At 34.6% G+C, this 24,434-nt stretch overlaps 1 long non-coding RNA gene across 1 annotated transcript; it reads left to right on the top strand.

Moving 5' to 3' along the window:
* The first annotated feature begins 6,193 nt into the window (after window positions 1–6,193).
* On the top strand, window positions 6,194–23,621 carry LOC132358001 (uncharacterized). Its single transcript, XR_009500380.1, has 3 exons — window positions 6,194–6,234; window positions 6,657–6,695; window positions 23,604–23,621. It is a non-coding gene; the product is annotated as an uncharacterized LOC132358001 (long non-coding RNA).
* Window positions 23,622–24,434: the final 813 nt, after the last annotated feature.

Here is a 24,434-nt window from a genome sequence, read left to right on the forward strand (position 1 = left end):
GTCAGACACTATCAAACTCTCAGAGGAAAACATAGGCAGAACACTCTATGACATAAATCACAGCAAGATCCTTTTTGACCCAGCTCCTAGAGAAATGGAAATAAAAACAAAAATAGACAAATGGGACCTACTGAAACTTAAAAGCTTTTGCACAGCAAAGGAAACCATAAACAAGACCAAAAGACAATCCTCAGAATGGGATAAAATATTTGCAAATGAAGCAACTGACAAAGGATTAATCTCCAAGATTTACAAGCAGCTCATGCAGCTCAATAACAAAAAAAGAAACAACCCAATCCAAAAATGGGCTGAAGACCTAAACAGACATTTCTCCAAAGAAGATAAACAGATTGCCAACAAACACATGAAAGAATGCTCAACATCATTAATCTTTAGAGAAATGCAAATCAACACTACACTGAGATATCATCTCACACCGGTCAGAATGGCCATCATCAAAAAATCTAGAAACAATAAGTGCTGGAGAGGGTGTGGAGAAAAGAGAACACTCTTGCACTGTTGGTGGGAATGTAAATTGATACAGCCACTATGGAGAACTGTATGGAGGTTCCTTAAAACCTAAAAATAGAACTACCATATGACCCAGCAATCCCACTACTGGGCATATACCCTGAGAAAACCATAATTCAAAAAGAGTCATGTACCAAAATGTTCATTGAAGCTCTGTTTACAGTAGCCAGGACATGGAAACAACCTAAGTGTCCATCATCGGATGAATGGATAAAGAAAATGTGGCACATATATACAATGGAATATTACTGAGCCATAAAAAGAAACGAAATTCAGTTATTTTTACTTAGGTGGATGGAGTTAGAGTCTGTCATACAGAGTGAAGTAAGTCAGAAAGAGAAAAATAAATACAGTATGCCAACACATATATATGGAATCTAAGGGAAAAAAAAAAGGTTATGAAGAACCTAGTGGCAAGACGGGAATAAAGACACAGACCTACTAGAGAATGGACTTGAGGATATGGGGAGGGGGAGGGGTGGACTGTGACAAGGTGAGAGAGTGGCATGGACATATATACACTACCAAACGTAAAATGGATGGCTGTTGGGAGGCGGCCGCATGGCACGGGGAGATCAGCTCGGTGCTTTGTGACCACCTAGAGGGGTGGAATGGGGAGGGTGGGAGGGTGGAGATGCAGGAGGGAGGAGATATGGGAACATATATGTATGTATAACTGATTCACTTTGTTATAAAGCGGAAACTAGCACACCATTGTGGGGCAATTATACTCCAATAAAAATGTTTAAAAAAAAAATTAGGGCAGAAAGCAGGAGACCACAAAGCTCAGAGGCACTATGCTCAATGAACTTAGTAGAGAAATAAGCAAACTGCAAACTACACTTGTCTTTGTGAATTTAGGGGGATTCTTAATGACACAATATTCACTATTAAATATCAATTATTATTTAAAAACAGGAAAATAAAAAAATAAATAAATAAAATAAAATGATATTTTGCCTTACAAAATATGAGAGGATTATTTCTTCTACATCCTTGACAACATTGTTTATAACTAATCTTTCTAATTTTTGCCTATCTAATAAACATAAAGTGACATCTCAAAAAAAAAAAAAAAAAGAAGATGTACTACATATATACAAGGGAATATTTTTCAGCCATAGAAAAGAATGAAATAATGCCATTTGCAGCAACATGAATGGACCTAGAGATTGTCATACTGAGTGAAGTAAGTCAAACAGAGAAAGACAAATATCATGTGATATCGCTTATATGCAGAATCTGAAAAAAAAAAATACAAATGAACTTATTTACAAAACAGAAACAGACTCACATACTTAGAGAATGAACTTATGGCTACCGGTGGGGAAGGGTGATGGGAGGGATAGATTGGGTGTTTGAGATTGATATGTACTCACTGCTATATTTAAAATAGATAACCAACACCTACCTACTGTATAGCACAGGGAATTCTGCCCAATACTCTGTAGTAATCTAAATTGGAAAAGAATTTGAAAAAGAATAGATACATGTATATGTATAACTGAATCACTCTACTGTACACCAGAAACTAACACATTGTTAATCAACTATACTCCACTATAAAGTAAATATTTAAAAAAATAATTATAGATAAAAAGAAATGATAATAAATAACCAGATTTTTCAGCACACTTTTTATTACAATTTTGTAGGACTCAAATATGGTTTATATATGTTTGGAAAGTGAGAAATCAGGTTTAGAGATATAATTTTGAAAGCTAACACCATATCAGCTGATAGCAGAAACCCTGGGAATTGTTGCTGAAGAAGATCAGAAAGCTCAATTTGGAGATTTTGAGATAATAATCTTGATAATACTATTTGACTTTATGTAGCAAGGAATCATTTATAAACTACTATCCCATATTCTAGTCTGATTTTAACAACTTTGAGAGATAAGAAAAGAATGCTAGACATTCTATATTACACACAAAATTAAAAAATTTTTTTAAATGATGTGGTGAAAAAAAAAAGGAACATCAGGGATAGATGCTATCATACCCATTTTATAGTTGAAAAAACTAAGGATCATAGAGTTTAATTGTCTTGCTCCATGATTGCTCGATGAATAAACCATGAATATGGATCTAGAATTCAGGTCTTCTGGCTCAATATTCTTACCACCTTATCGAAGCAGGAAGCAAAGAAAGGACTAAGAGGGGTGAAGGAGGGAATGAATGAGAGGGATCTAGAGGCTCTCAGAAGAACCAGGAAATCACTAGAAGTTAAGGAAGATATATCTGAGGAGGGCATTGTCATCAGAGTCAAATGTTAACAGAGAGGTAAAAGAAATTTTTATCACAAATTTCTGGGCAGTAAAGTTTGAGGCAAAATAGTTTACGACATTAAAAATGAAGTATACCATGTGTAAAATAGATAGCTAGTGGGAACCTGAGGTATAGGACAGGGAGCTCAGCTCGGTGCTCTGTGATGACCTAGATGGGCAGGATGGGAGGCGGGACTGGGAGGGAAGTCCAAGAGGGAGGGCATATATGTATACATATAGCTGATTCACTTTGTTGTAAAGCAGAAACTAATGCAACATTGTAAAGCAATTATACTCCAATAAAATATGTTTGACAGGGAGATATAGGTCAACCAAATATAACAAACTTGTTTGTGTTACTTCTGTTTGGGCCTTTTAAAATATATCATTTGCTTCATGGGCTATTGTTATTATTAGGTTTGCATATTTTAAATCAGCTAAACAAAAGAATTATTGAATTTTCATACTTACCCATATTCATCTTTTCTTGGTTAAGAAAATAGTACCATGTATTACTAAAAACCTCAGTAGGACTTTTATGTCCCTGGTGGAAGGTCCTTCCTTCCTAGAAAGACAAAGAAGCATTTACTGTCAGATGCTGATGTATAATCACATTTTTTATTTTTTACTGTATAGCCCCATGCAGTCAGAAAATATTTAATGGATTTGTCATCAAAGCATGAAGTTGCAAAACTTTCTTTAGTGGATTTACCATTTTTGCTATTGGGTTTTCTCTTCTCTTTAATTACAAAGAACAGTACTAGGCAAGAACAGTATCGAAGGAAACAGGAGATTTTTGATGTTATGTATGTTTACAGATATGTTCATACTCATTTAGCAGTGTGGACACAGTAAATTAATTTGGATATACATCAAAAGGTAACCACTGAGGTTTTATACCAGTTAATAAAATAAATGAAAATTGGGTTTCATATAATTAAAGTTTAAGTTATGCGAAGATACTTACTGACAAGTACGATAAGGTTATATAAGTAGAAATTCAGCTCTGGGACAGCAAGGACTATGTCTCTCAGAGGAGTAGGGATGTTTCTTTTTCTGGAATGAAATAATAGGAATTAATTGAACTACAACTCTCCAATATGTCCCCTTAAGATAACAGATCACCATATTTAACTATCAGTGCCATTTAGAGAGACTGGAGAACTTTTCGAGGATTTACAATTAATCTTCTACTCTAGTAAAAATAGCAATTGGTAAATATTCAGTAGAATATAATTTTTGCAAAAATAAAAAATAGAAGGAATGGTGACAGTCATATTTCACAAAGTCCATATTGTAATCCATTTTTTTTTTCTTTTTGGCCACATCGTGTGGCATGCGGGATCTTAGTTCCCTGACCAGAGATTTAACCCGTGCCCCTTGCATTGGGAGTGTGGAGTTTTAACCACTGGACCACCAGGAAAGTCCCTGTAATCCACTTTATTACATGAAAAATTAATTTATTTCTGTGTTGTTTTTTGAATCTGTCCTCAAGCCTAGTTCATGCTTAAATCTGAGACAGAATGCATCACTCTATAATAAGAAACCTAAGTTTTGACTTCCTGTCTCCAGCTTTTCAGTACAGAAAATGCTATCAAGTGTGGGTTAATAGTTTATTTTATGGGTTATTTTCTTGTATCTGGGAAATTCTGAAAAAAGATAAAGAAAAGCACTCTCTTTTCTTTTTGCCACCATTGCTCACTTTTATGTATAATCTCATGTACTTTGAAGTTTGGAATAGAACACTACACATTCTGAAAGTTATTCATATATGACTCTTCCTGAAATATTGAGTAAAGGGATATAAAAAATGCCTGCCTTTACTTCCATGGTAGAACTAATTCTTAAAGTACACTTTAAAAATTCCAGTGAAATCAGACTACCAAGCAGTGTTTTCATATACTCAGGCTATTGTTACCTCTTTCAACCCTGTGAAATATCGAGGCTACTGTACAGCTTCCTTTTAAACATATCCCGTTGCCTCTTAGTCCCACGTTGCTATGGCAAATAGTTGTAAGTTATAACTATGTTAGAAGAATGGAATGTGATTTAAATAATGACAAAGCAGATGGTTTCCTGCTCAGCAGTTAGAAGGAAAGATCAGTAACTGACTTCTTGGCTTCAAGACTTAACTCATTCATGTTAATTTTACCTGCAATGACCTTCTTTGAAGCTTATCTAAAAACAAAATCTAAAAACCTTTGTTTCCCATCTCAAAACATAAACCTTTCTGGCATGCACAAATTTTTCATTAAAATGCCCTTTATTCCTTCTTCTTTTCAAGTACAATGAAGTTAGATTTCAATAGCTTTAAACAGATTAAATAGGAAAGAAAAAAACCATCAGTTAATTTATTTACCAAGTAACCCAGAGCAATGTGTGTTAATGAATAGCAACGTTTGAAGAACTTACATTATTAATGAAAGATCCTTAAGTGTACTGGTAAAGAAAATACCTAGATGTGAAAATAATTGGGACTGCTTATGAATGTAAACTAGACATAGTTTTACTCTGCTTTCTGTGATACCACTGTTATGGATAAGTAATTGTATGTTCTAAAACATTATCACTTTTTCTATTTTCTTTTCATTCACTATGTTATAATTATATTGAAGTTGATCTAAACTCAGTACTCAAATACTTAAGCCTTTTCACCCAGAGATAAATGGATGGCTCTCTGTTCTGTGAAGGGAGACTATGCAACTAATTTTCATATCTGTTAACTTCTACAGTTCTTGCTTTGCCTTACCATCAGTATATGTTTAAAATTGAAGCTCATCTTCCTGTCTTTCTATTCTTCAGCATTCCAAGGGGGGGGGGAACCTTAAATAATTATAAAGCTATGCAATTCAAATAACCTTCTCTTTTTGGTCTTTCTTCTACAATCTCATTTTTCTAACCCTATCAATAGAAGTTAAAGTTAAATATAAGGACTAAAGACGTGTAATTTAAAAACTAGTTCCTGGCCAACTGTTTGACTAGATGTCTGGCTCCATAGCAGCAGATTGCATGGTAAGCTGAAAGTTAGGGAAATTATGTTAACTCTCTCACTAGGTAATTTATCACTTACATAGCCTATAGAGCAGGAAGTTCCTCAAGTTCACTCATAGTTAAATTCCAGAATTCGTAGCTGGTTGACTTTTATATTGACTCTGAGGTAAGTTACAGTTGTGATGGGGTACTTGAATTATTTGGACAGCTGCTGGAAATGTCATTCTATTAATAGCAAGACATGTGTCTGACTATGCCTACCATTCCCTTCCTTCATCACTACTTACTAACTATAAGATAACATGGTCACTCTCTCCCAAGGCTTCTGTAACTTCTAAATATTTCTTCTTTCATAGTCAGAATTTGGATCAAAGAAATAGTTTTTATCATGGTTTTCTTTTCTGAGAAATGAAATTGACAAGAGTGCAAGTCTCCAGACTCAGGTGAATTTTATCTCAGGCTATGGGGATGGGAACTAAATACATATACATGTTATTTCAGAAGACAAATCAGTAATCTTGAATGGGAGAGGTGCCAGAAGCTTGAGAGATGACATTTTTGATCTTAAAGATCTTAGTTTCAAAGTTTCTCCAAACATAAATATTTTATAAGATGTAGAAATGTTGCTTGGTTATAAATAGAGTCAGATCAATTTGTAGATGATTAAATAACTGCAGTAAGATAATATCATTTAATGCATTTAAACAATTCCCACAGAAATAGAATTAAAATCCAATGTGCAGTAATTACCCACATAATCCATCTTATCTTTGCTTTTTTAACAGCTTAACTTCTTTTTGAAAGTTTTGATTTTCTTTTCCTTTGCTGTATTTTCTTCATGAATTATTATTATTTTTCCCTTTAGAACAAAGTTGAAGAGCAAGCTATGCAAGGAGAAGATCAGGTAAGAAAACAATTGTAACAACAACAACAAAATCTATTGAGGAGGATTACATCAAAAAATAATTTGTTGAAACACTAACGACCTAAATATGATGAGATGGATATACACAGCTTTATAATTTCATGGTTCAAAGTATAGTTACTAAATTGCTTTGGAATTGCTGCTATTAACAGCTGCCTATAATGTGGAAAAAAAGTGAGTCAAATGGGATCTTTTCATTTCCGTACACTAAATATCCAGCTGGAAACATCTGGATGACTAACTGGTTCACTTTGCATGGGGACTATTTAATTCTGTTACTGTAAAAGTTTTAGCACCTGATCGCTTTTGGCTCTGGGCTTTTGGATGTCCTCGTCGTTGTATACATTGTCCTTTCCCTTCTCTTCTGCACTGTTTAAGCTGTGTGCTTGTGTGTGTGTGTGTGTGTGTGTGTGTAAGATATGGTGTATAATGTCCAAGTTATTGCTGGACAATTATGTTATTTTGTGTTTTTACTAGTGTGTAAGAGTTATTAAGCAGTGGGAATTTTCTTTTTTCTTTTTTCCATTTTCTTGTAGGGGGTATATCTGTTTACCAGAGAGTTTCTTATGATTGATTTACCATTGTACTAAAGATGTGTTTTGCAAATGAGAAAAGTTTGCAAGTGAATATATAGAGGGACTATTAAAACATGGATATATTTCGTCAGGGAGACACTGATTTATCCATTTTCAGTCACAAAATTTAACAGAAAAGAATCATTAAATATGGTTAGCCATGGCAAGTATGGAAAGTACACTTACTCATTTGTAAATTTCCTTGTATGTAATAAGCTTAGTTTAGGTTGTTTATGTACGATTGTTTATGGATGCTTAAACATATGTCATTATCATCCTTGGTGGGATATGTAAACACTCAATTAGAAAATTTGATGATCCCTTATTAACAGTGAATAAGACTGATATCTAGAACCTAACCTTGATTGTAAAGAGTTTCTGTTTAGCTACTTTTGAGGATTGATATAAACTCTCTCCTGAGTTCTGAGATTCTTGGGGATTTCCATATTTTCTGGTTTTAATCCCTTTCAACCTACTGTTATAGTACATAGTTTTAGTGTCTATTGTAGTGCCCAATAGGAACATACAAATATATTTGCAACTGTAAACTAAGTGTTGTTGAATTTAGAGTCCTAAAGTGAAATTTTATCAAAATACTGTTTGAGTTCATCTCATCTTGGGCCATTGTGAGTGTATAGGAGCCTCAAAGAAATCACATCTCTAAATTATTCAACAGAGTGTGTCTTGGAATTTAGGCTCTAGAATCAAGCTGCCCGGATTTATATTTCAGATAAAACTTATCAGCTGTGCCCTTGTGCACACTACTCAGTGCCTCAGAGCTTCTGTTGCTTTATCTGCAAAATGGAGATAATGCTAATGCTGAAAATTGTAAATGTTGCCAGAGATAATTATTTTTAGTATTTTTGTATATAATGTTTGGTAAATATTAACTACAGATGCTATTTATCTCCCTCCTCTTTCACTCCTCTGCCAACTCCTCCACCTCCTCTGCCAACCACTGAGAATGATGCTTGCTGTGGGTTTGTGGAAATCATCTTTAACTTTAAAAATTCTACTACTTGAAAACTCCATATGCAATTAGTTACAAAGCCCTGCTGGTTTTTCCTTTGTTGCTCTCTTTGAATCTGTCTCTTCTTTTCCATTCTTACTGATGAGGTACAAAATGTGTCTGTGAAAGCTAAAGGCTCATGAACAGAGATGGGAGTCATAATCAGGAAGGCTGAGGAGTAATAAGATCCTGTGCATCAGGTGATGAGGTCCAGGAAGTGAGATGTATATCCAAGGAGACGAATAGTGAACATAATGGTGTTTTTTAAAAGCATGGTATTTGTTGGATAGATTGTGTTTCTGGTGACAAGGAACAGGAAGTTAAGTGTTTGAAATTTGTTTGCCAGGATCTAGGATTAAGGAAAATGCTCACCACGTATGCCTCTGTTCTTTGAGACTTATTCCAGCCTTAGAGCTTTGGGAAATAAGATAGTTATAAGGAAAGTAAATATACAGGATGTGAGACTGCATTCCTCTATAACTCTGCTTAGCTCTTCTAAAGATGTATGAAAATTTCCTTTGCTTTATTAAAAGAAATATTACTTTTGCCCTTTAATGATACTGACATTTGAACATATATGAAGTATAGTAACATTTCTATGTAAAATATTTAGCTATTGCTAGGCAGTTCATCCTCATAGACCTGGATATTTTAGGCCATTCTACCTCTCACATGTTATCTTTTGGCAACCATTTAATGGCACAACTACACTTTTGGAGCATAACTGATCCTTTAGAAGTAATATATTTTCTGAAGTACAGTGTAATGATTAAGTGTACAGTGTCCAGAATCAGACAATCTGGATTTGAATATTTCTAATAGCTTATTTTTGTGAGCTTGGGAAGCATTAATTATTATTTTAATCTAATATTTGTTGACTAATTTTTATGTGTCAGGCACTGTGCTAAATAACATGAGTTATTTTATTTAATTCCATTTGCTTTTTTTGCCTCAGTTTCCTGCTTTGTAAAATGAAGTTACTCATAGTTTGTATTTCATTGAATTATAATGAGGATTATATGTGTTAATGTAATGCAGAGTGCCTGACTCAAAAATAGCACAATATTAGCTGTTATTATTATGATGATTATTATTAGTCAATTCCAGTCTTCTTTCATTTTTCAAATTTGGTAGCAGCTAAAAATCCTTTTTGAATGTTCTGGTGCCTACAAAATTCAGCAGGTGCTGACCACATGTTGTTAACTGATCCTGATAAACAGAATAAAGCATGCTACTTTTTATATACATAAGGTCGCAACCTCCCTCTTACCTAATGGTCTGTCTGAGTTCGTAGGAACTTATTTTTATATTACTCTACTTTCAGATTGTTCTAAAAACCTTGGTAGCTACTCCAATGGCTCTAACTTTTTTCCAGATAAGGTAAAATGAGAAGGTGTGACCTATGAAATTTGCTTTGTTTAAAAAATTAGATCACATTAGGTTCATTTGTTTCTTATTCGGCCTCCGTGTTTATGAACCCATAAGTATTTATTTTCATTGTTTAATTAAAAACTGTAAGATTTTCCCTACTGTAAAGTGGCAACTGACATTTCATGAATTACAGCTGATACAGGTCTTCCTTAGGTAGGCTTTAACTATATCTTAGACTTCTTAAACATTTCATTAAATTTTTAAAACTTGCATATTAATGTAATGGTAGTTCTATTTTTACCATTCAAAGAAAATAACCAGTTTTACATCAGAAGCTCTCTAGGGTGTCCTTTTTTTCCAGTATTATTGGACTTTTCCCTATTAAGTCCAAATCCATCCAAATATTAATGATTTTTGTGCTCTCATTTCCTATTTCCATCCCCATTCACCTATACTGCAAGCCCCACCATCCCAATACTTCTAGTTTGGATAGTGGGGTGGCAGCTATTAAAAAGAAAATAGCCTTTCCATGAGTTTCCTGTCAAGAAAGCACACATTAGAATAGATACATGGATTCACCCAGCTTCTAATGCCACTTATCCACATATGACACCTCAAGAGGAAGACAATAGGAGGTGAGTAGTTCATGTCCCTTAACACATGCTGCCAAACCCAGAATTTGAACACTTATCACTCAGTAGTATAAGTCATTCATAATCACAAACTACCTGAAATCAAAAGATCCACACTATATTATGTGTGTCACTGAGATGTTACTGGAAGCCAACTGTGATCATATGAAATCTTCCATCCCCAAATAACTTCCAAAGCACTCCATCATGAGTAGACTTGAAATATTGCAAGGCTCAGCTTTTACTTTTTATATATGAAGTTTGTTCTCTTTACCTTAGTTCAGTTGGTTGTGGCTCAACTTCTTCTGTACAGTTATACCCTTACTTGCTGTTCTTTAAATGCACGTTGTGACAAAGATTATTGAAATGTGTGAGATCGTGTCATCAGAGTTCATTGCTTGATTAATTTGTTTCCTATGTGGATAAAAAAACTCTTAGTTTTCCTATCTCCATACAGAAGTGAAAGGGCTTTTTCAGTATGCTTTCTCAACCACATACTCTATTATTATTAAATAGTTACTTTTAAAAATCTCTATTTTATTTGAAAATAGAAATGTGTCATTGCACCTAAAATCATCTAGTACCTGGCAGTTCAGTCTTATGACGTGATAGTTTGAGTGCCTTCCAGCTTCTGTTTTTATTAAGTTCATAATGTATCTTTGGAGGTACAATTAGTATAGACATTTTGTAATTAGTTTTATCACTTTCTCTGAACAATGTGGAATCTTACTCTGACATATGGAAAAATATAGCATGGATGATAAATTATTAAAAATACAATTTAAGAAAAATACAGTGGAGCGTGCTATTCTGAAGTCCTGTTACTTGATTTGAAGTATTTTATTTTAAATACAATTGACTATTCATGCATGTATTTCTATCTGTACTACATTTGTGGGAATAGCATCCCCAATCATAACTATAGAATTAGGGAACTAAATACATAAATGCAATAATAAAATCAATCCTTGTCCTGAAAGGCTGATCTGTGTTGAATATCATCTTATTATTTATAAAGTTAGTGTTGTTCAGAAGGACTTAGCCATTTCTCACTGTTAGTCTTTGTACACACTGTTACCGTGGTTTTCAATAATCTGCCTTAAGGGACTGATGCCATCAAGATGGTTGAGTAGGAGACCCCCGCCTCCATCCTTCTACAAAGACTAACAATTAGACACATCCACAAACATAAACATCTCTGGGAGAGCTCTGGAATCCAATTAAGAAATTTCAGCAACACACTAGAACAAAAAATTTGAGAATAATTACACAAAAAGGTAAGGAAAACTGCTTCATTTTGCCTGTATCATCTGATTACCAATCTGCCATTACTCAGCACCAAGAAGGAACTCCCCAGCTAGAAAGAGTTCCCCTTGCATGGAAAGGAAGAGTGGGGTGAGACAACTACTTCCTCAGTCTTTCAAGAATGCTCAGTGGGGAAAGGTAGTCTCTTCAATAAATGGTATTGGTAAAACTGGATATTCGAATAAAAAGAATGAATTGTGGCCTCTATCTTATACCATTCACAAAACTTAACTCGAAATGGATTAAAGACTTAAATTTAAGACTTTCCTAGAAGAAAACATAGGAAAAATGCTCCTTGACATCAGTCTTGACAACAAGTTTTTAGATATGACACCAAAAACACAAGCAACAAAAGCAAAATAAACAAGTAGAACTACATCAAACTAAAAAGCTTTTGCACAGCAAACTGAATAATCAACAAAATGAGAAGGCAACCTACAGAAAGGGAGAAATATTTACCAACCATTATCAGATAAGAGGTCAATGTCCAAAATATATGAAGAACTCAGATAACTCAATTGCAGGAAAACAAATAACCCCACTAAAAAATAGCAGAAGACCTGATAGATATTTTTCTAAAGACTACATACAAATGGCCAACATGTACACGAAAAGATGCTCAACATCACTGATTATCAAGTAAATGCAAATTGAAACCACAATGAGATATCACTTCACACATGTTAGAATGGCCATTATCAAATAGAAAAGAAATAACAAGTGTTGACAAGGGTGTGAAGAAAAGGGAACCCTTGTGTGCTGTTGGTGGGAATGTAAATTGGTACAGCCACTATGGAGAACAGTATGGAAGTTCTTCAAAAAATTAAACATGAAACTACCATATGATCCAGGAATCCCACTTCTGGGTATATATCCAAAGAAAATGAAATCACTACCTTGAAGATATATCTGCACCCCCAGGTTTATTTCAGCATTATTCACAGTACTCAAGACATGTAAACAACCTAAATGTCCATTGACAGATGAATGGATAATGAAAACGTCACACACACACACACACACACACAGTAGTATTATTCACACATGTAAAAGGAGGAAATCTTGCTATTTGGAACAACGTGGGTGGAACTTGAGGACATTATGCCATGTGAAATAAGTCAGACGTAGAAAGATAAATACTGTGAGATCTTACTTACATGGTGAATCTAAAAGAAGCCAAACTCACAGAGTAGAATGGTGGTTAAAAGGGGCTTGGAGGTAGAGAAAAGGAGATGTTGGTCAATTAGTACAATGCTGATTAAGTTCTGGGGATCTAGTACACAGCATGGAAACTATATTTAACAATACTGTGTCCTATACTTGAAAGTTGCTAAAAGAATAGATCTTAAATGTTCACAGGACACACAAAAATGTAATTATGTGAGGTGATGAATGTGTTAAGTAACTTTAGGGTGTTAATTGTTTCACAATATATACATGTATCAAATCATCATTTTGTATACCTTAAACTTGCACAATGTTACATGCCAATTATATCTCAATAAAGCTGGGGGGAAAAAGAGAAGGAGAGTTGATGGTAAGAATGTCTGTTTAACATAAATAGCCTTAGAGTGACTTTGTCATGTGCACTGTATATAACAAATCTCTTCAATTATGCATAGAAATGCTTTCTTTTAGGAGTAAATTATTAGGATGATAACACTATTGAATAAATGATATTAGCAAGTAGAAGCTCTGCATTTAAAATAACTGCAGGCAAAGAGGTAGAGACCTAGGTGAAATAAGTGTAAATAAATTCATTTGTATTATTTTTTATACTCTACATATTAGTGGTATCATGTAATATTTGTATTTCTCTGTCTGACTTACTTCACTCAGTATGCTAATTTCTAGGTCCATTCATGTTGCTGCAAATGGCAGTATTTCATTCTTCTTAAGGTTGAGTAATATTCTATTTTATATGTATACCACATCTTTATCCATTCGTCGATAGACACTTAGGTTACTTCCATATTTTGGCTACTGTAAATAGTGGGGCTATGAATATTAGGGTGTGTATATCTTTTCGAATTAGAGTTTTTATCATTTCCAGTTATATGTCCAGCAGTGGGATTACAGGATCATATGGTAGCTCTAGTTTTAGTTTTTTAAGGAACCTCCATACTGTTCTCCATAGTGGCTGAACCAATTTACATTCCTACCAACAATGTAGGAGGGTTCCCTTTTCTCCACACCCTCTCCAGCATTTATTGTTTGTAGACTTTCTGATCATGACCATTCAGACCAGTGTGAGGTGATACCTCATTGTAGCTTTGATTTGCATTTCTCAATTAGTGATGTTGAGCATCTTTTCATGTGCCTCTTAGCCATCTGTATGTCCTGTTTGGAGAAATGTCTATTCAAGTTGTCTGACCATTTTTTGATTGGGCTGTTCATTCTTTTGGTATTGAGTTGTACGAGCTGTTTGTGTATTTTAGAAATTATCCCCTTGTCAGTTGCATCATTTGCATGTGTTTTCTCCCATTCTGTGTGTTGCCTTTTTGTTTGGTTTATGGTTTCATTTGCTGTGCAAAAGCTTATAAGTTTGATTAGGTCCCATTTGCTTACTTTTGCTTTTCTTTCTTTTGCCTTGGGAGACTAAGAAAATATTAGTACTATTTATGTCAGAGTATGTTTTGCCCATGTTCTCTGCTAGGTGTTTTATGGTGTCATGTCTTATATCTAGGTCTTTAAACCATTTTGAGTTTACTTTTGTATATAGTGTGAGGGAGTGTTTTAATTTCACTGATTTACATGAGGCTGTCCAGATTTCGCAACACCACTTGCTAAAGAGACTGTCTTTTCTCCATTGTATATTCTTGCCCCCTTTTGTCAAAGATTAATTGACTGTAGGTGTGTGGATTTATTTCTAGGCTCTCTATTCTGTTCCATTGATCTATATGTCTGTTTTTGTGCCAATACCACCCTGCTTTGATTACTGTAGTTCTGTAGCATTGTCTGAAATGTTGGAGGGCTATTTTTTCCTCCAGGTTTGTTCTTTTTCCTCAGGATTACTTTGACAATTCTGGATCTTTTGTGGTTCCATACAACTTTTAGGATTATTTGTCCTAGTTCTGTGAAAAATATCATGGGTAATTTCATAGGGATCACATGCAATCTGTAGATTGCTTTTGGTGGTATGGCCATTTTAACAATATTAATTCTTCCAATCCAAGAGCATGGGATAACTTTCCATTTCTTTGAATCATCTTCAATTTCCTTTATCACTGTTTTATAGTTCTCAGCATATAGGTCTTTCACCTCCTTATTTAGATTTATTCCTAGGTATTTTTGTTTGACTTGATTTTTACAGGGATTGGTTTTTTACTTTCACTTTTTTCGTTAGGATAAATTCTTTCTCTTTCTTAGTGTAAATTGTTAGTGTAAATTTCATTGTTAGTGTAAAAATTACAACGGATTTCTGTATATTAATTTTGTATGCTGCTAACTTGCTTAATTCATTTATTAGTTCTAATATTTTTGTATGGAGTCTCTAAGGTTTTCTATAGCCTATCATGTCATTTACATATAATGACAATTTTACCTCTTCCTTTCCAATTTGGATACCTTTTATTTCTTTTTCTTGTCTGATTTCTGTAGCTAGGACTTCCAGTGCTATATTCAAAAGAAGTGGTAAGTGGGCATCCTTGTCTTGTTTCTGAATTTGGTTGGAAGGCTTTCAGCTTTTTACTGTTAGGTATTATATTTTCTGTAGGTTTGGAGAAAACGGCATTTGTTATGTTGAGGTATGTTCCCTCTATGCCCACTTTTTGGAGAGTTTTTATCATAAATGGATGTTGAATTTTGTCAAAAGCTTTTTCTCAGTCTCCTGAGATGATCATGTGCTTTTTATTCTTCAGTTGATTAATGTGGTCTATCACATTGTTTGATTCGCAGATATTGAAAACTCCTTTCATTCCTGGGGTAAATCGCACTTGACCATGTTGTATGATCTTTGCAATGTATTGTTGGGTTTGACTTGCTAATATTTTGTTGAGGATTTTTGCATCTATGTTCATCAATGATATTGGCCTGTAATTTTCTTTTTTTTCGTGATATCTTTCTCTGGTTTTGGTGTCAGGGTGCTGCTGGCCTCATGGAATGAGTTTGGGAGTTCCTTCCTCTGCAGTTTTTGATAATAGTTTGAGAAGGATAGGTGTTAACTCTTCTTTAAATGTTTGGTAGAATTCACCTGTGATGCCATCTGGTCCTGGACATTTTTTTGCTGAGAGTTTTTTATTTTATTTTTTAACATCTTTATTGGAGTATAATTGCTTTACAATGGTGTTAGTTTCTGCTTTATAATAAAGTGAATCAGCTATACATATACATATATCCCCATATCTCTTCCCTCTTGCTTCTCCCTCCCTCCCACCCTCCCTATCCCACCACTCTAGGTGGTCACAAAGCACCGAGCTGATCTCCCTGTGCTATGCAGTTGCTTCCCACTAGCTATCTATTTTACATTTGGTAGTGTATATATGTCCATGCCACTCTCTCACTTTGTCCCAGCTTACCCTTCCCCCTCCCTGTGTCCTCAAGTCCATTCTCTAGTAGGTCTGCATCTTTATTCCCATCTTGCCCCTAGGTTCTTCATGACCTTTTTTTTTTTAGATTCCATATATGTGTGTTAGCATACGGTATTTGTTTCTCTCTTTCTGACTTACTTCACTCTGTATGACAGACTCTAGGCCCATCCATCTCACTACAAATAAATCAATTTCGTCTCTTTTTATGGCTGAGTAATATTCCATTGTATATATTTGCCACATCTTCTTTATCCATTCATCTGTTGATGGACACTTAGGTTGCTTCCATGTCCTGGCTATTGTAAATAGAGCTGCAATAAACATCGTGGTACATGACTCTTTTTTGAATTATGGTTTTCTCAGGGTACATGCCCAGTAGTGGGATTACTGGGTCGCATGGTAGTTCTATTTTTAGTTTTTTAAGGAACCTCCATACTGTTCTCCATAGTGGCTGTATCAATTTACATTATTTGCTGGGAGTTTTTTAAATTACTGATTCAATTTTGTTACTGGTAATTGGTCTGTTCATACTTCCTACTTCTTCCTGGTTGAGTCTTGGGAAATTGTGCACTTCTAGGAATTTGTCCATTTCTTCTAGGTTTTCCATTTTGTTGGCATATAGTTGCCTGTAGTAGTCTCTTATGGTCCTATGTATTTTTGTGGCATCGGTTGTGACTTCTCCTTTTTCATTTCTGATTTTATTGATTTGGGCCCTCTCCCCTTTTTCCTTGATTAGTCTGGCTAAAAGTTTATCAATTTTGTTTATTTTTAAAGAACCAGCTTGTAGTTTTATTGATATTTTCTTTTGCTTTTTAGTCTCTATTTTATTAATTTTTGCTCTGATTTTTATGATTTTGTTTCCTGCTACCTTTGGGTTTTGTTAGTTCTTCTTTCTCTAGGTCCTTTATATGTAAGGTTAGGTTGTTTATTTGAAATTTTTCTTGTTTCCTGAGGTAAGCTTGATTGCTATAAAATTCTCTCTTAGAACTGCTTTTGCTGAGTCCCATAGGTTTTGGATTATTGTTTTTTTCATTTTCATTTGTCTCTAGGTAATTTGTCATTTCCTCTTTGACTTTTTCAGTGATCCATTTTTTGTTTAGTAGCATACTGTTTAGCTTCCTTGTGTTTGTGTTTTTTGCAGCTTTTTTCTTGTAGTTGATTTCTAGTTTCATATCATTGTCATCAGAAAAGAAAATGCTTGCTATAATTTCTATTCTCTTAAATTTGTTGAGGCTTGTTTTTTGGCCTAGCATGTGATCTCTCCTGGAGAATGTTCCATGTGCACTTGAAAAGAATGTGTATTCTGCTGCTTTTGGATGGAATGCTCTCTATATATCAATTAAGCGCATTTGATCTAATGTGTCACTTAAGGCCAGTGTTTCCTTACAGATTTTCTGTCTGGATGTTCTGTCCATTGATGTAACTGGAGTGTTAATGTCCCCTACTATTATTATATTACTGTCAATTTCTTGCTTTATATCCGTTAACATTTGCTTTATGTATTTAAGTGTTCCTATGTGGGGTGCATATGTATTTAGAATTGTTATATCTTCTTGGATTGATCCGTTGATCATGATGTTGTGTCCTTTGTCTCTTGTAACATTCTTTATTTTAAAGTCGATTTTGTGTGATATAAATATTGCTACCCCTGTTTTCTTTTGACTTCCATTTGCATGGAATACTTTTTTCGTCCACTCACTTTCATTCTGAATTTGCTTTTAGATCTGATTTGAGTATCTTGTAGGAAGCATATATATGGGTCTTGTTTTTGTATCCACTCAGCCACTCTATGTCTTTTGATTGAAGCATTTAATCCTTTTACATTTAAAGTAAATATTGATATGTATGTTCTTATTGCCATTTTGTTAATTGTTTTGGTTTTGTTTTTATAGTTTTTTTTTCATTTCTTCTTGTATTCTCTTCTCTTTTGATTTGATTACTGTCTTTAGTGTTATTTTTTGATTCCTTTTCTTTTTGTGTGTGTGTGTGTATGTATATATGCATGCATGTGTATGTATGTGTGTGTGTGTGTGTGTGTATATATATATATATATATATATATATATATATATAGTAGATTTTTGGTTAGTATTTACCATGTTGTTTCAATATAGCCATATTAAATCACATACACACACACAGACTAATGCATTTTAAAAACCCTGCATTTGTATTCTCCTCCCCTCATGATTACTATTTTTGACATCATATTTTACATCTAATTGTTCTGTGTATTCCTTAATTGCTTATTGTGGATATAGATGACTTAATAATTTTTTCTTTCAACCTTCCTAATAGCTTTCTGTGGGGATGATTTCCTACCTTACTGTATGTTTGCCTTTACTGATGAGCTTTTTCATTTTGTAATTTTCATGTTTCTAGTTGTTGCCTTTTGTTTCTTGCTAGGACATGTTCCTTTAACATTTCGTGTAAACCTGGTTTGGTGGTGCTGAACTCTTTTAACTTTTGATTGTCTGTAAACTTTTGATCTCTCCATCAAATATGAGTGAGAACCTTGCTTGCTAGAGTATTCTTGGTTATAGGTTTTTCCCTTGAATCATTTTAAATATATTGTGCCACTCCTTTCTGGCTCATAGGGTTTCTGCTGAAGAGTCAGCTGATATAGCCTATGGGTATTCCTTTGTAGGTTATTTGTTGCTTTTACATTGTTGCTTTTAATATTCTCTCTTTATCTTTAATTTTTGTCATTTTAATTACAACATGTCTTGGTGTGTTCCTCATTGGGTTAATCCTGTGTGGGACTCTCTGCACCTCCTAGACTTGGATATCTGTTTCTTTACCCAGGTTAGGGAAGTTTTCAGCTATTATGTCTTAAAATATGTTCTCTGAACCTCTCTCTTCTCTTTCTGGGACCCCTGTAATGTAAGTATTAGTGCACTTGATGTTGTCCCAGAAGTCTCTTAAACTGCCTTAATTTCTTTTCATTCTTTTTTCTTTTTTTCTTTTTTCTTTTTTTTTGGTTCAACTTCAGTGATTTCAACTTCTCTGTCTTCTAGCTTGATGGTCCATTCCTCTGTATCATTTAGTCTACTGTTGATTTCTTCTAGTGTAGTTTTCATTTCAGTTGTTGTATTCTTCATCTCTGTTTGGATGTTCTTTATATTTTGTAACCCTTTGTTAAAAACTTCTAACTTCTCACTGTGTATGTCCATGCTTCTCCTGAGTTTTTGGTCACCTTTATAATCACTACTCTGAACTCCTTCTCAGGTAGGTTTCCTATCTCCACTTCACTTAATTCTTCTGGGGTTTTATCTTGTTTCTTCATCTAGAACATGTTTTTCTGCTGCCTTATTTTGTCTAATTTTCTGTTTTTATTTTTATGCGTGTGGTAGGTTAGTTACATTTCTTGACCTTGGAGAAGTAGCCTTCTCTAGGAGATGTCCTATGCATTCCAGAAGCACACTCCCCTGCTAGTGGACAGGGCTGGGACCCAGCTGGTCCCAGGGTAAGGTCTAGCCTACTCTGAGCATACTGGATCTGTAGGCTGTGGCACTGTGGTTTTCTTGCATCTGGTGTCTGTCCCCTGGTGGGTGAGGTTGGTCCAGAGGCTAGAGCAGGCTTCCTGGAGGCAGGGTGGGTGCCCAGGTTATTCTGAAGCTTGTGCCTGCCCACTAGTGAGTGAAGCTGGGTCCTGGCCCCTCTGCTGGGCAGAGTCATGCCTAGAGGCATGTCTAGAGGCAGCTGTGAGTTCAGGAGGTCTTTAGGTAGCCTCTCTACTGATGGGTGTGGCTCTGTCCCCACCCAGTTAGTTCCTTGGCCTGAGGCATCCCAGCAGTGGCACCTACAGGCTGTTGGTTAGGGCCAGGTCTTGGCACTAGTGAGCTAGAGGGAGGATTCCACAATGGTGTCTGCCAGCACCAGTGTCCATGTGGTAGAAGGTGCTCCCAAGAATGGCTTGCATAAGTGTCTATTTCCCCAGGGTGAGCTGCAGTTGCCTCCTGCCTCTCCAGGAGACTCTCCAAGGCCAGCAGATAGATCTCACCCAGGTTTAAAGCAAATTACTGCCTTTGCCCTGGATCCTGTTGTGTGTATTTTGTGTGCACCCTTTAAGAGTGAAGTCTCTATTTTCACCATTCCTGTGGGACTCCTAAAATTAAGCCCCACTGACCTTCAAAGCCGAATGCTCTGTAGGCTCATCTTCCTGGTGCAAGACCCCTAGGCTGGGGAGCCCAATGTGAGGCTCAGAGTTCTCACTCCTGTGAGAGAATCTGTGTAATTATTCTCCAGTTTTTGGGTTGCCCACCCAGGGGTATGTGACTTGACTATATCATGAGTCTGCCCCTCCTACCCATCTTGTTGTGGTTCTTTCTTTATGTCTTTAGTTGTAGAAAATCTTTTCTGGTAGGTTCTGGTCTTTTTCATCAATGGTTGTTTTGCATATAGTTGTGATTTTGGTGTGCTTGTGAGAGGAAGTGAACTCAGGATCTTTTGCAATCAACTTGGCCGATCTCCTCCTCTGTCAGCTTTGATGGGATAAAATGTGTTTCTCAGAGCTAAAGGATGTGCACGTGGCATTTCTTTCTACTATTATTATTGTCATCAATTCTTGAAAGCTCTATACTCTCTAACTACTGAAGATCATATACTAACAAAAAGTAATTAACTATCAACTAGACAAAAGAATTGACTTATTTCATTTCATGAGTGATAATAGCATCTGAAAAGTCTGTAGTTCAAACTTTAATAGAAACATGAGGGGCTGTGTTTTTTGGTTCTCAGCATGCTTATAAGATCACAAAGAGTTGAAGTAAATAAATATTTCTTGTGGCACACTATGACCTTCATAGTTTCAAAGGAAATTCAATATCGTAGGGCAAGCTAACACTTGAGAAACCCTTTTGTCAGACACCTTTATTACTTTTTTCATATGTTTAATTAATAAAGAAAATTTCCCATTAGTGTGCTATTATATATGCCTTTAAAATTTTGAAACAAGAGCCTCTCTTTCACAACTTAAATGGCATTATTTGCTATTACTCTGCATGCTAAAATAATCACCAGTTTGGCAATCCTGGTGTTTCATTTATCAATTCTAGACATTCCCAAAGTATAAGTTACTTGACCTAGTTGTATTGGACTTACTGAAAAAAAGGTTTGCTCTCTGTAAAATAATTTTTAAACCAAAAAAAAAAAAAAAAGAAAACATATATCTGATATGATTTTCACTCTTTAAAGGAGGTCTAGTGTAGGATCATACAAAAAAAGAATACTATTTATCAATTGTTTAATCTTAACAGAATTTTCAAAAACTACATTTGAAAAGTCAATTCAAATTTACTTAGAATATCAGAGGGGCTAGCTGTTTGATTTCTTTGAAGTTTCCTTAGGACTGCAATTAGATAAGCCACCATTTAGAATTTGGTGGTTAATTCCTAAAATATTGTGATTCTTTTTGGCATATACTAATTGTATATAAACAATAGTTCTTTTATGCATAATATTTGATATCTTTAACAATACTATACATGGATAAAGCAGGTGTTATTATTATCCACATTTTAGAGAGAAACAAAAAAGAAACCAAGGCTCTGAGACATTTAAGTGATTTGTACAAACTCAGACCTCACACCAGACCTAGATGTCTTTCCATTTCACCACACCAACAAATGGCATGCATCAAAAAATTCCCATCTTTCCCTGTCCCTCCAGGACCAAATACATTTAATAATGTAGTAGAAGGGGAGCACTGAGCATCAGGAGACCTCTGTTTCCAGGATAAGTTCTTCTAATAATTAGCCATGTAATTTTGGGAAACCATTTATGTATGTTGGCAAATTAAAATATTCTTAACACATTTTTTACTGGAGATGTATTACAGCCACAGGCGTTAGTTTCTGCAGAAATCCCCCAGTCAATAATGTGTTACGACTACAAAGTCAGGAAATAAATCCCATTAATTCTTTAAAATTACTGGAAGATGTGTTTCAGCTGACCAAAGATGAATAAAAATAAATAATTCAAGAACAGAGAGGCTGTGGTATAAAAGAACTGACAATGAGGAATGAAACTAGTAAAGTGTAGTTTGTCAAAATAATCTTCATTAATATGGTTATAAACTTAACAGAAAATTTTGAAAAAAATCTTGAAAGATAAAGTATACACCTCAAATAACATTAATTTATTTTAACATTAATGATAATAGTTTGTATTTAAAATTCAAGATTGTAGCAATAGAAGATGAAGAATGTTGGGAAGCAGAAGATGAAAGTAAAAGCATACTTATGTTTATATGTTAAATGTTGGCATTGATACTTTCAATCTGACATCCATAAATAAGAAAACCAGTAGCCATAATTTTCTGTTACTTTCTTCTTCATATGCTAAAACCATTTGAAAAAAGGAAAAATGCCCAAATACACATATTACTTTGCCAATCAACAAATGTAAAGTAAGCTTATGTGCAGGCAGTGGATACTACCAAAACAAAGCTATTCATCAGAAATCTGGAAGATGACCTATGATTAGGTTGGTTCGCAATATTTAGAGTGAAACACTAAGGTTGAACATCTGAACATATTACATGACAAACTTTACATTAGAATGAGAAGTTATATTAATATGATATTTTCACATAATATCTTATTGGACCCAGGCCAGAAATACTTATAAACTTATCTCTTCCATAATTGAATAAAATTTCCCTGAACCTCAGAATTTCAAAGACTAAAAGGGTAAATCCTTTTTGCTAGGTGTCCTCACTACTTAGTAAATCACAAATTATTTCCTGACCATTAAATATGGAAGCTAGAGTAACTTCTTCCAAAGAAGAGGCTACATGGGGCTATTATTGCAATTCTGTGGTTATTTCTGATAGCCATTTGATGAGACTCTGGACAAAGTGTGATGAAGGGGAGTGTATGTATACACGTTCGTGCAAAGATGAAATAGGTAAATGAGACAAGTGTCTAATCACTTGAAGTGGTACATTTAATACCCAATTAATAATCTTACAGCTTCTGTATGTTTAAATTAGATAGGACTACACACATTTTACAGGGCTCTGAGATAAATGAAAAGTAAGGATTCCCTTTCCTATCTCTTAGATCTATACACAATCCTGTCCAGAATACAAAGTAGTGTGGGTTTTCCCCTTACAAGATTATACTCTAAAAAGAAAATGAGGTAGGTGTACTAATAAGGCAGTACCAGAATTAACATGTCCTAATTATGGACAGGTAATTTTTGCCACATTCTAAAATTACATACCTCAGTATTTCCATGGATGAATCTTACTGTTTTCATACACTTTAGATAATTACTACCATGAGTGATATAAGTATTACCAGAAACAATATGTAAATAATGAACAGTGTCTGATGGTAATTTTGCATCCCTCTTACATGACTTTGGCTAAATGGTGTTGCTGTTGAACCTATTCCATATTTATAGTGTGTTAGATAAGTGCTGCCTTATATCTTTCCCCCAAACTCCCACTTTAATTTCAGAATGACAAAAAGATGCCTACCAGATTCAGAAAACAAAGTGAACATCTTGAGCATGCTATGGACCGTGTTCTTTTCATGATATCGGAAAGAAGAAGGGCACGTACTCTACATGGCACTTATGAACAACCGCCTTATAACATTCTTACTGCTGCTCTTGAACTGATTAATATGGTCAAGATGATACTAAACATTCTGGAAAGGTAATTCCTAATATGTGATCTATAAAGCTTTAAGATAGTTGCATTTTCCGCTCTTTTTCCCCTCTTAAGAAAACTTCTGAATGAATTGGATTTTATTTCCACAGTATCTTTCAAAGACAGTTATAGATTTTTATTGATGCTCTGAATATTTCCCTAGAATGAAGAACACTGTTATATAAGTCCCTTTAAATGATCCAATATTTGATCATCTGACTTTTTATAGAAAAAAATCATTTTACAGAAAAGTTATTTATTTTACAAAGGATTCACTTTTCTACTGCTTCATTAGAAAGAGAACTTGTTTCTCTACAGTCTTTCAGGGATGCATGAAAGTTACAACAGTTTTAAATTACCACATCTGGGCAAAATAGTTTTTTTTTTCATATATATATAAATTACATTAGGGATATTTTATAAACGAGTCAATCCTATTTTTAAAACTCTGTATTACTAAGAGAAGGCTACAGAAATCAAAAGCTAATGATTTCTAATCTTGTTTTGATAATAATCTGCAGGTAGTCTATTAATATTTCAATTTTGAAATTGTCGTTTTTCTCAAAGACTATAGTCAACTCTATATCCTACACACAAATGAAGCATTATATGTATATTTATTTCTAGGCTTTTTGCT

This window comes from Balaenoptera ricei, chromosome X (genome assembly GCF_028023285.1).
Source record: "Balaenoptera ricei isolate mBalRic1 chromosome X, mBalRic1.hap2, whole genome shotgun sequence".
NCBI classification, from domain to species: domain Eukaryota; kingdom Metazoa; phylum Chordata; class Mammalia; order Artiodactyla; family Balaenopteridae; genus Balaenoptera; species Balaenoptera ricei.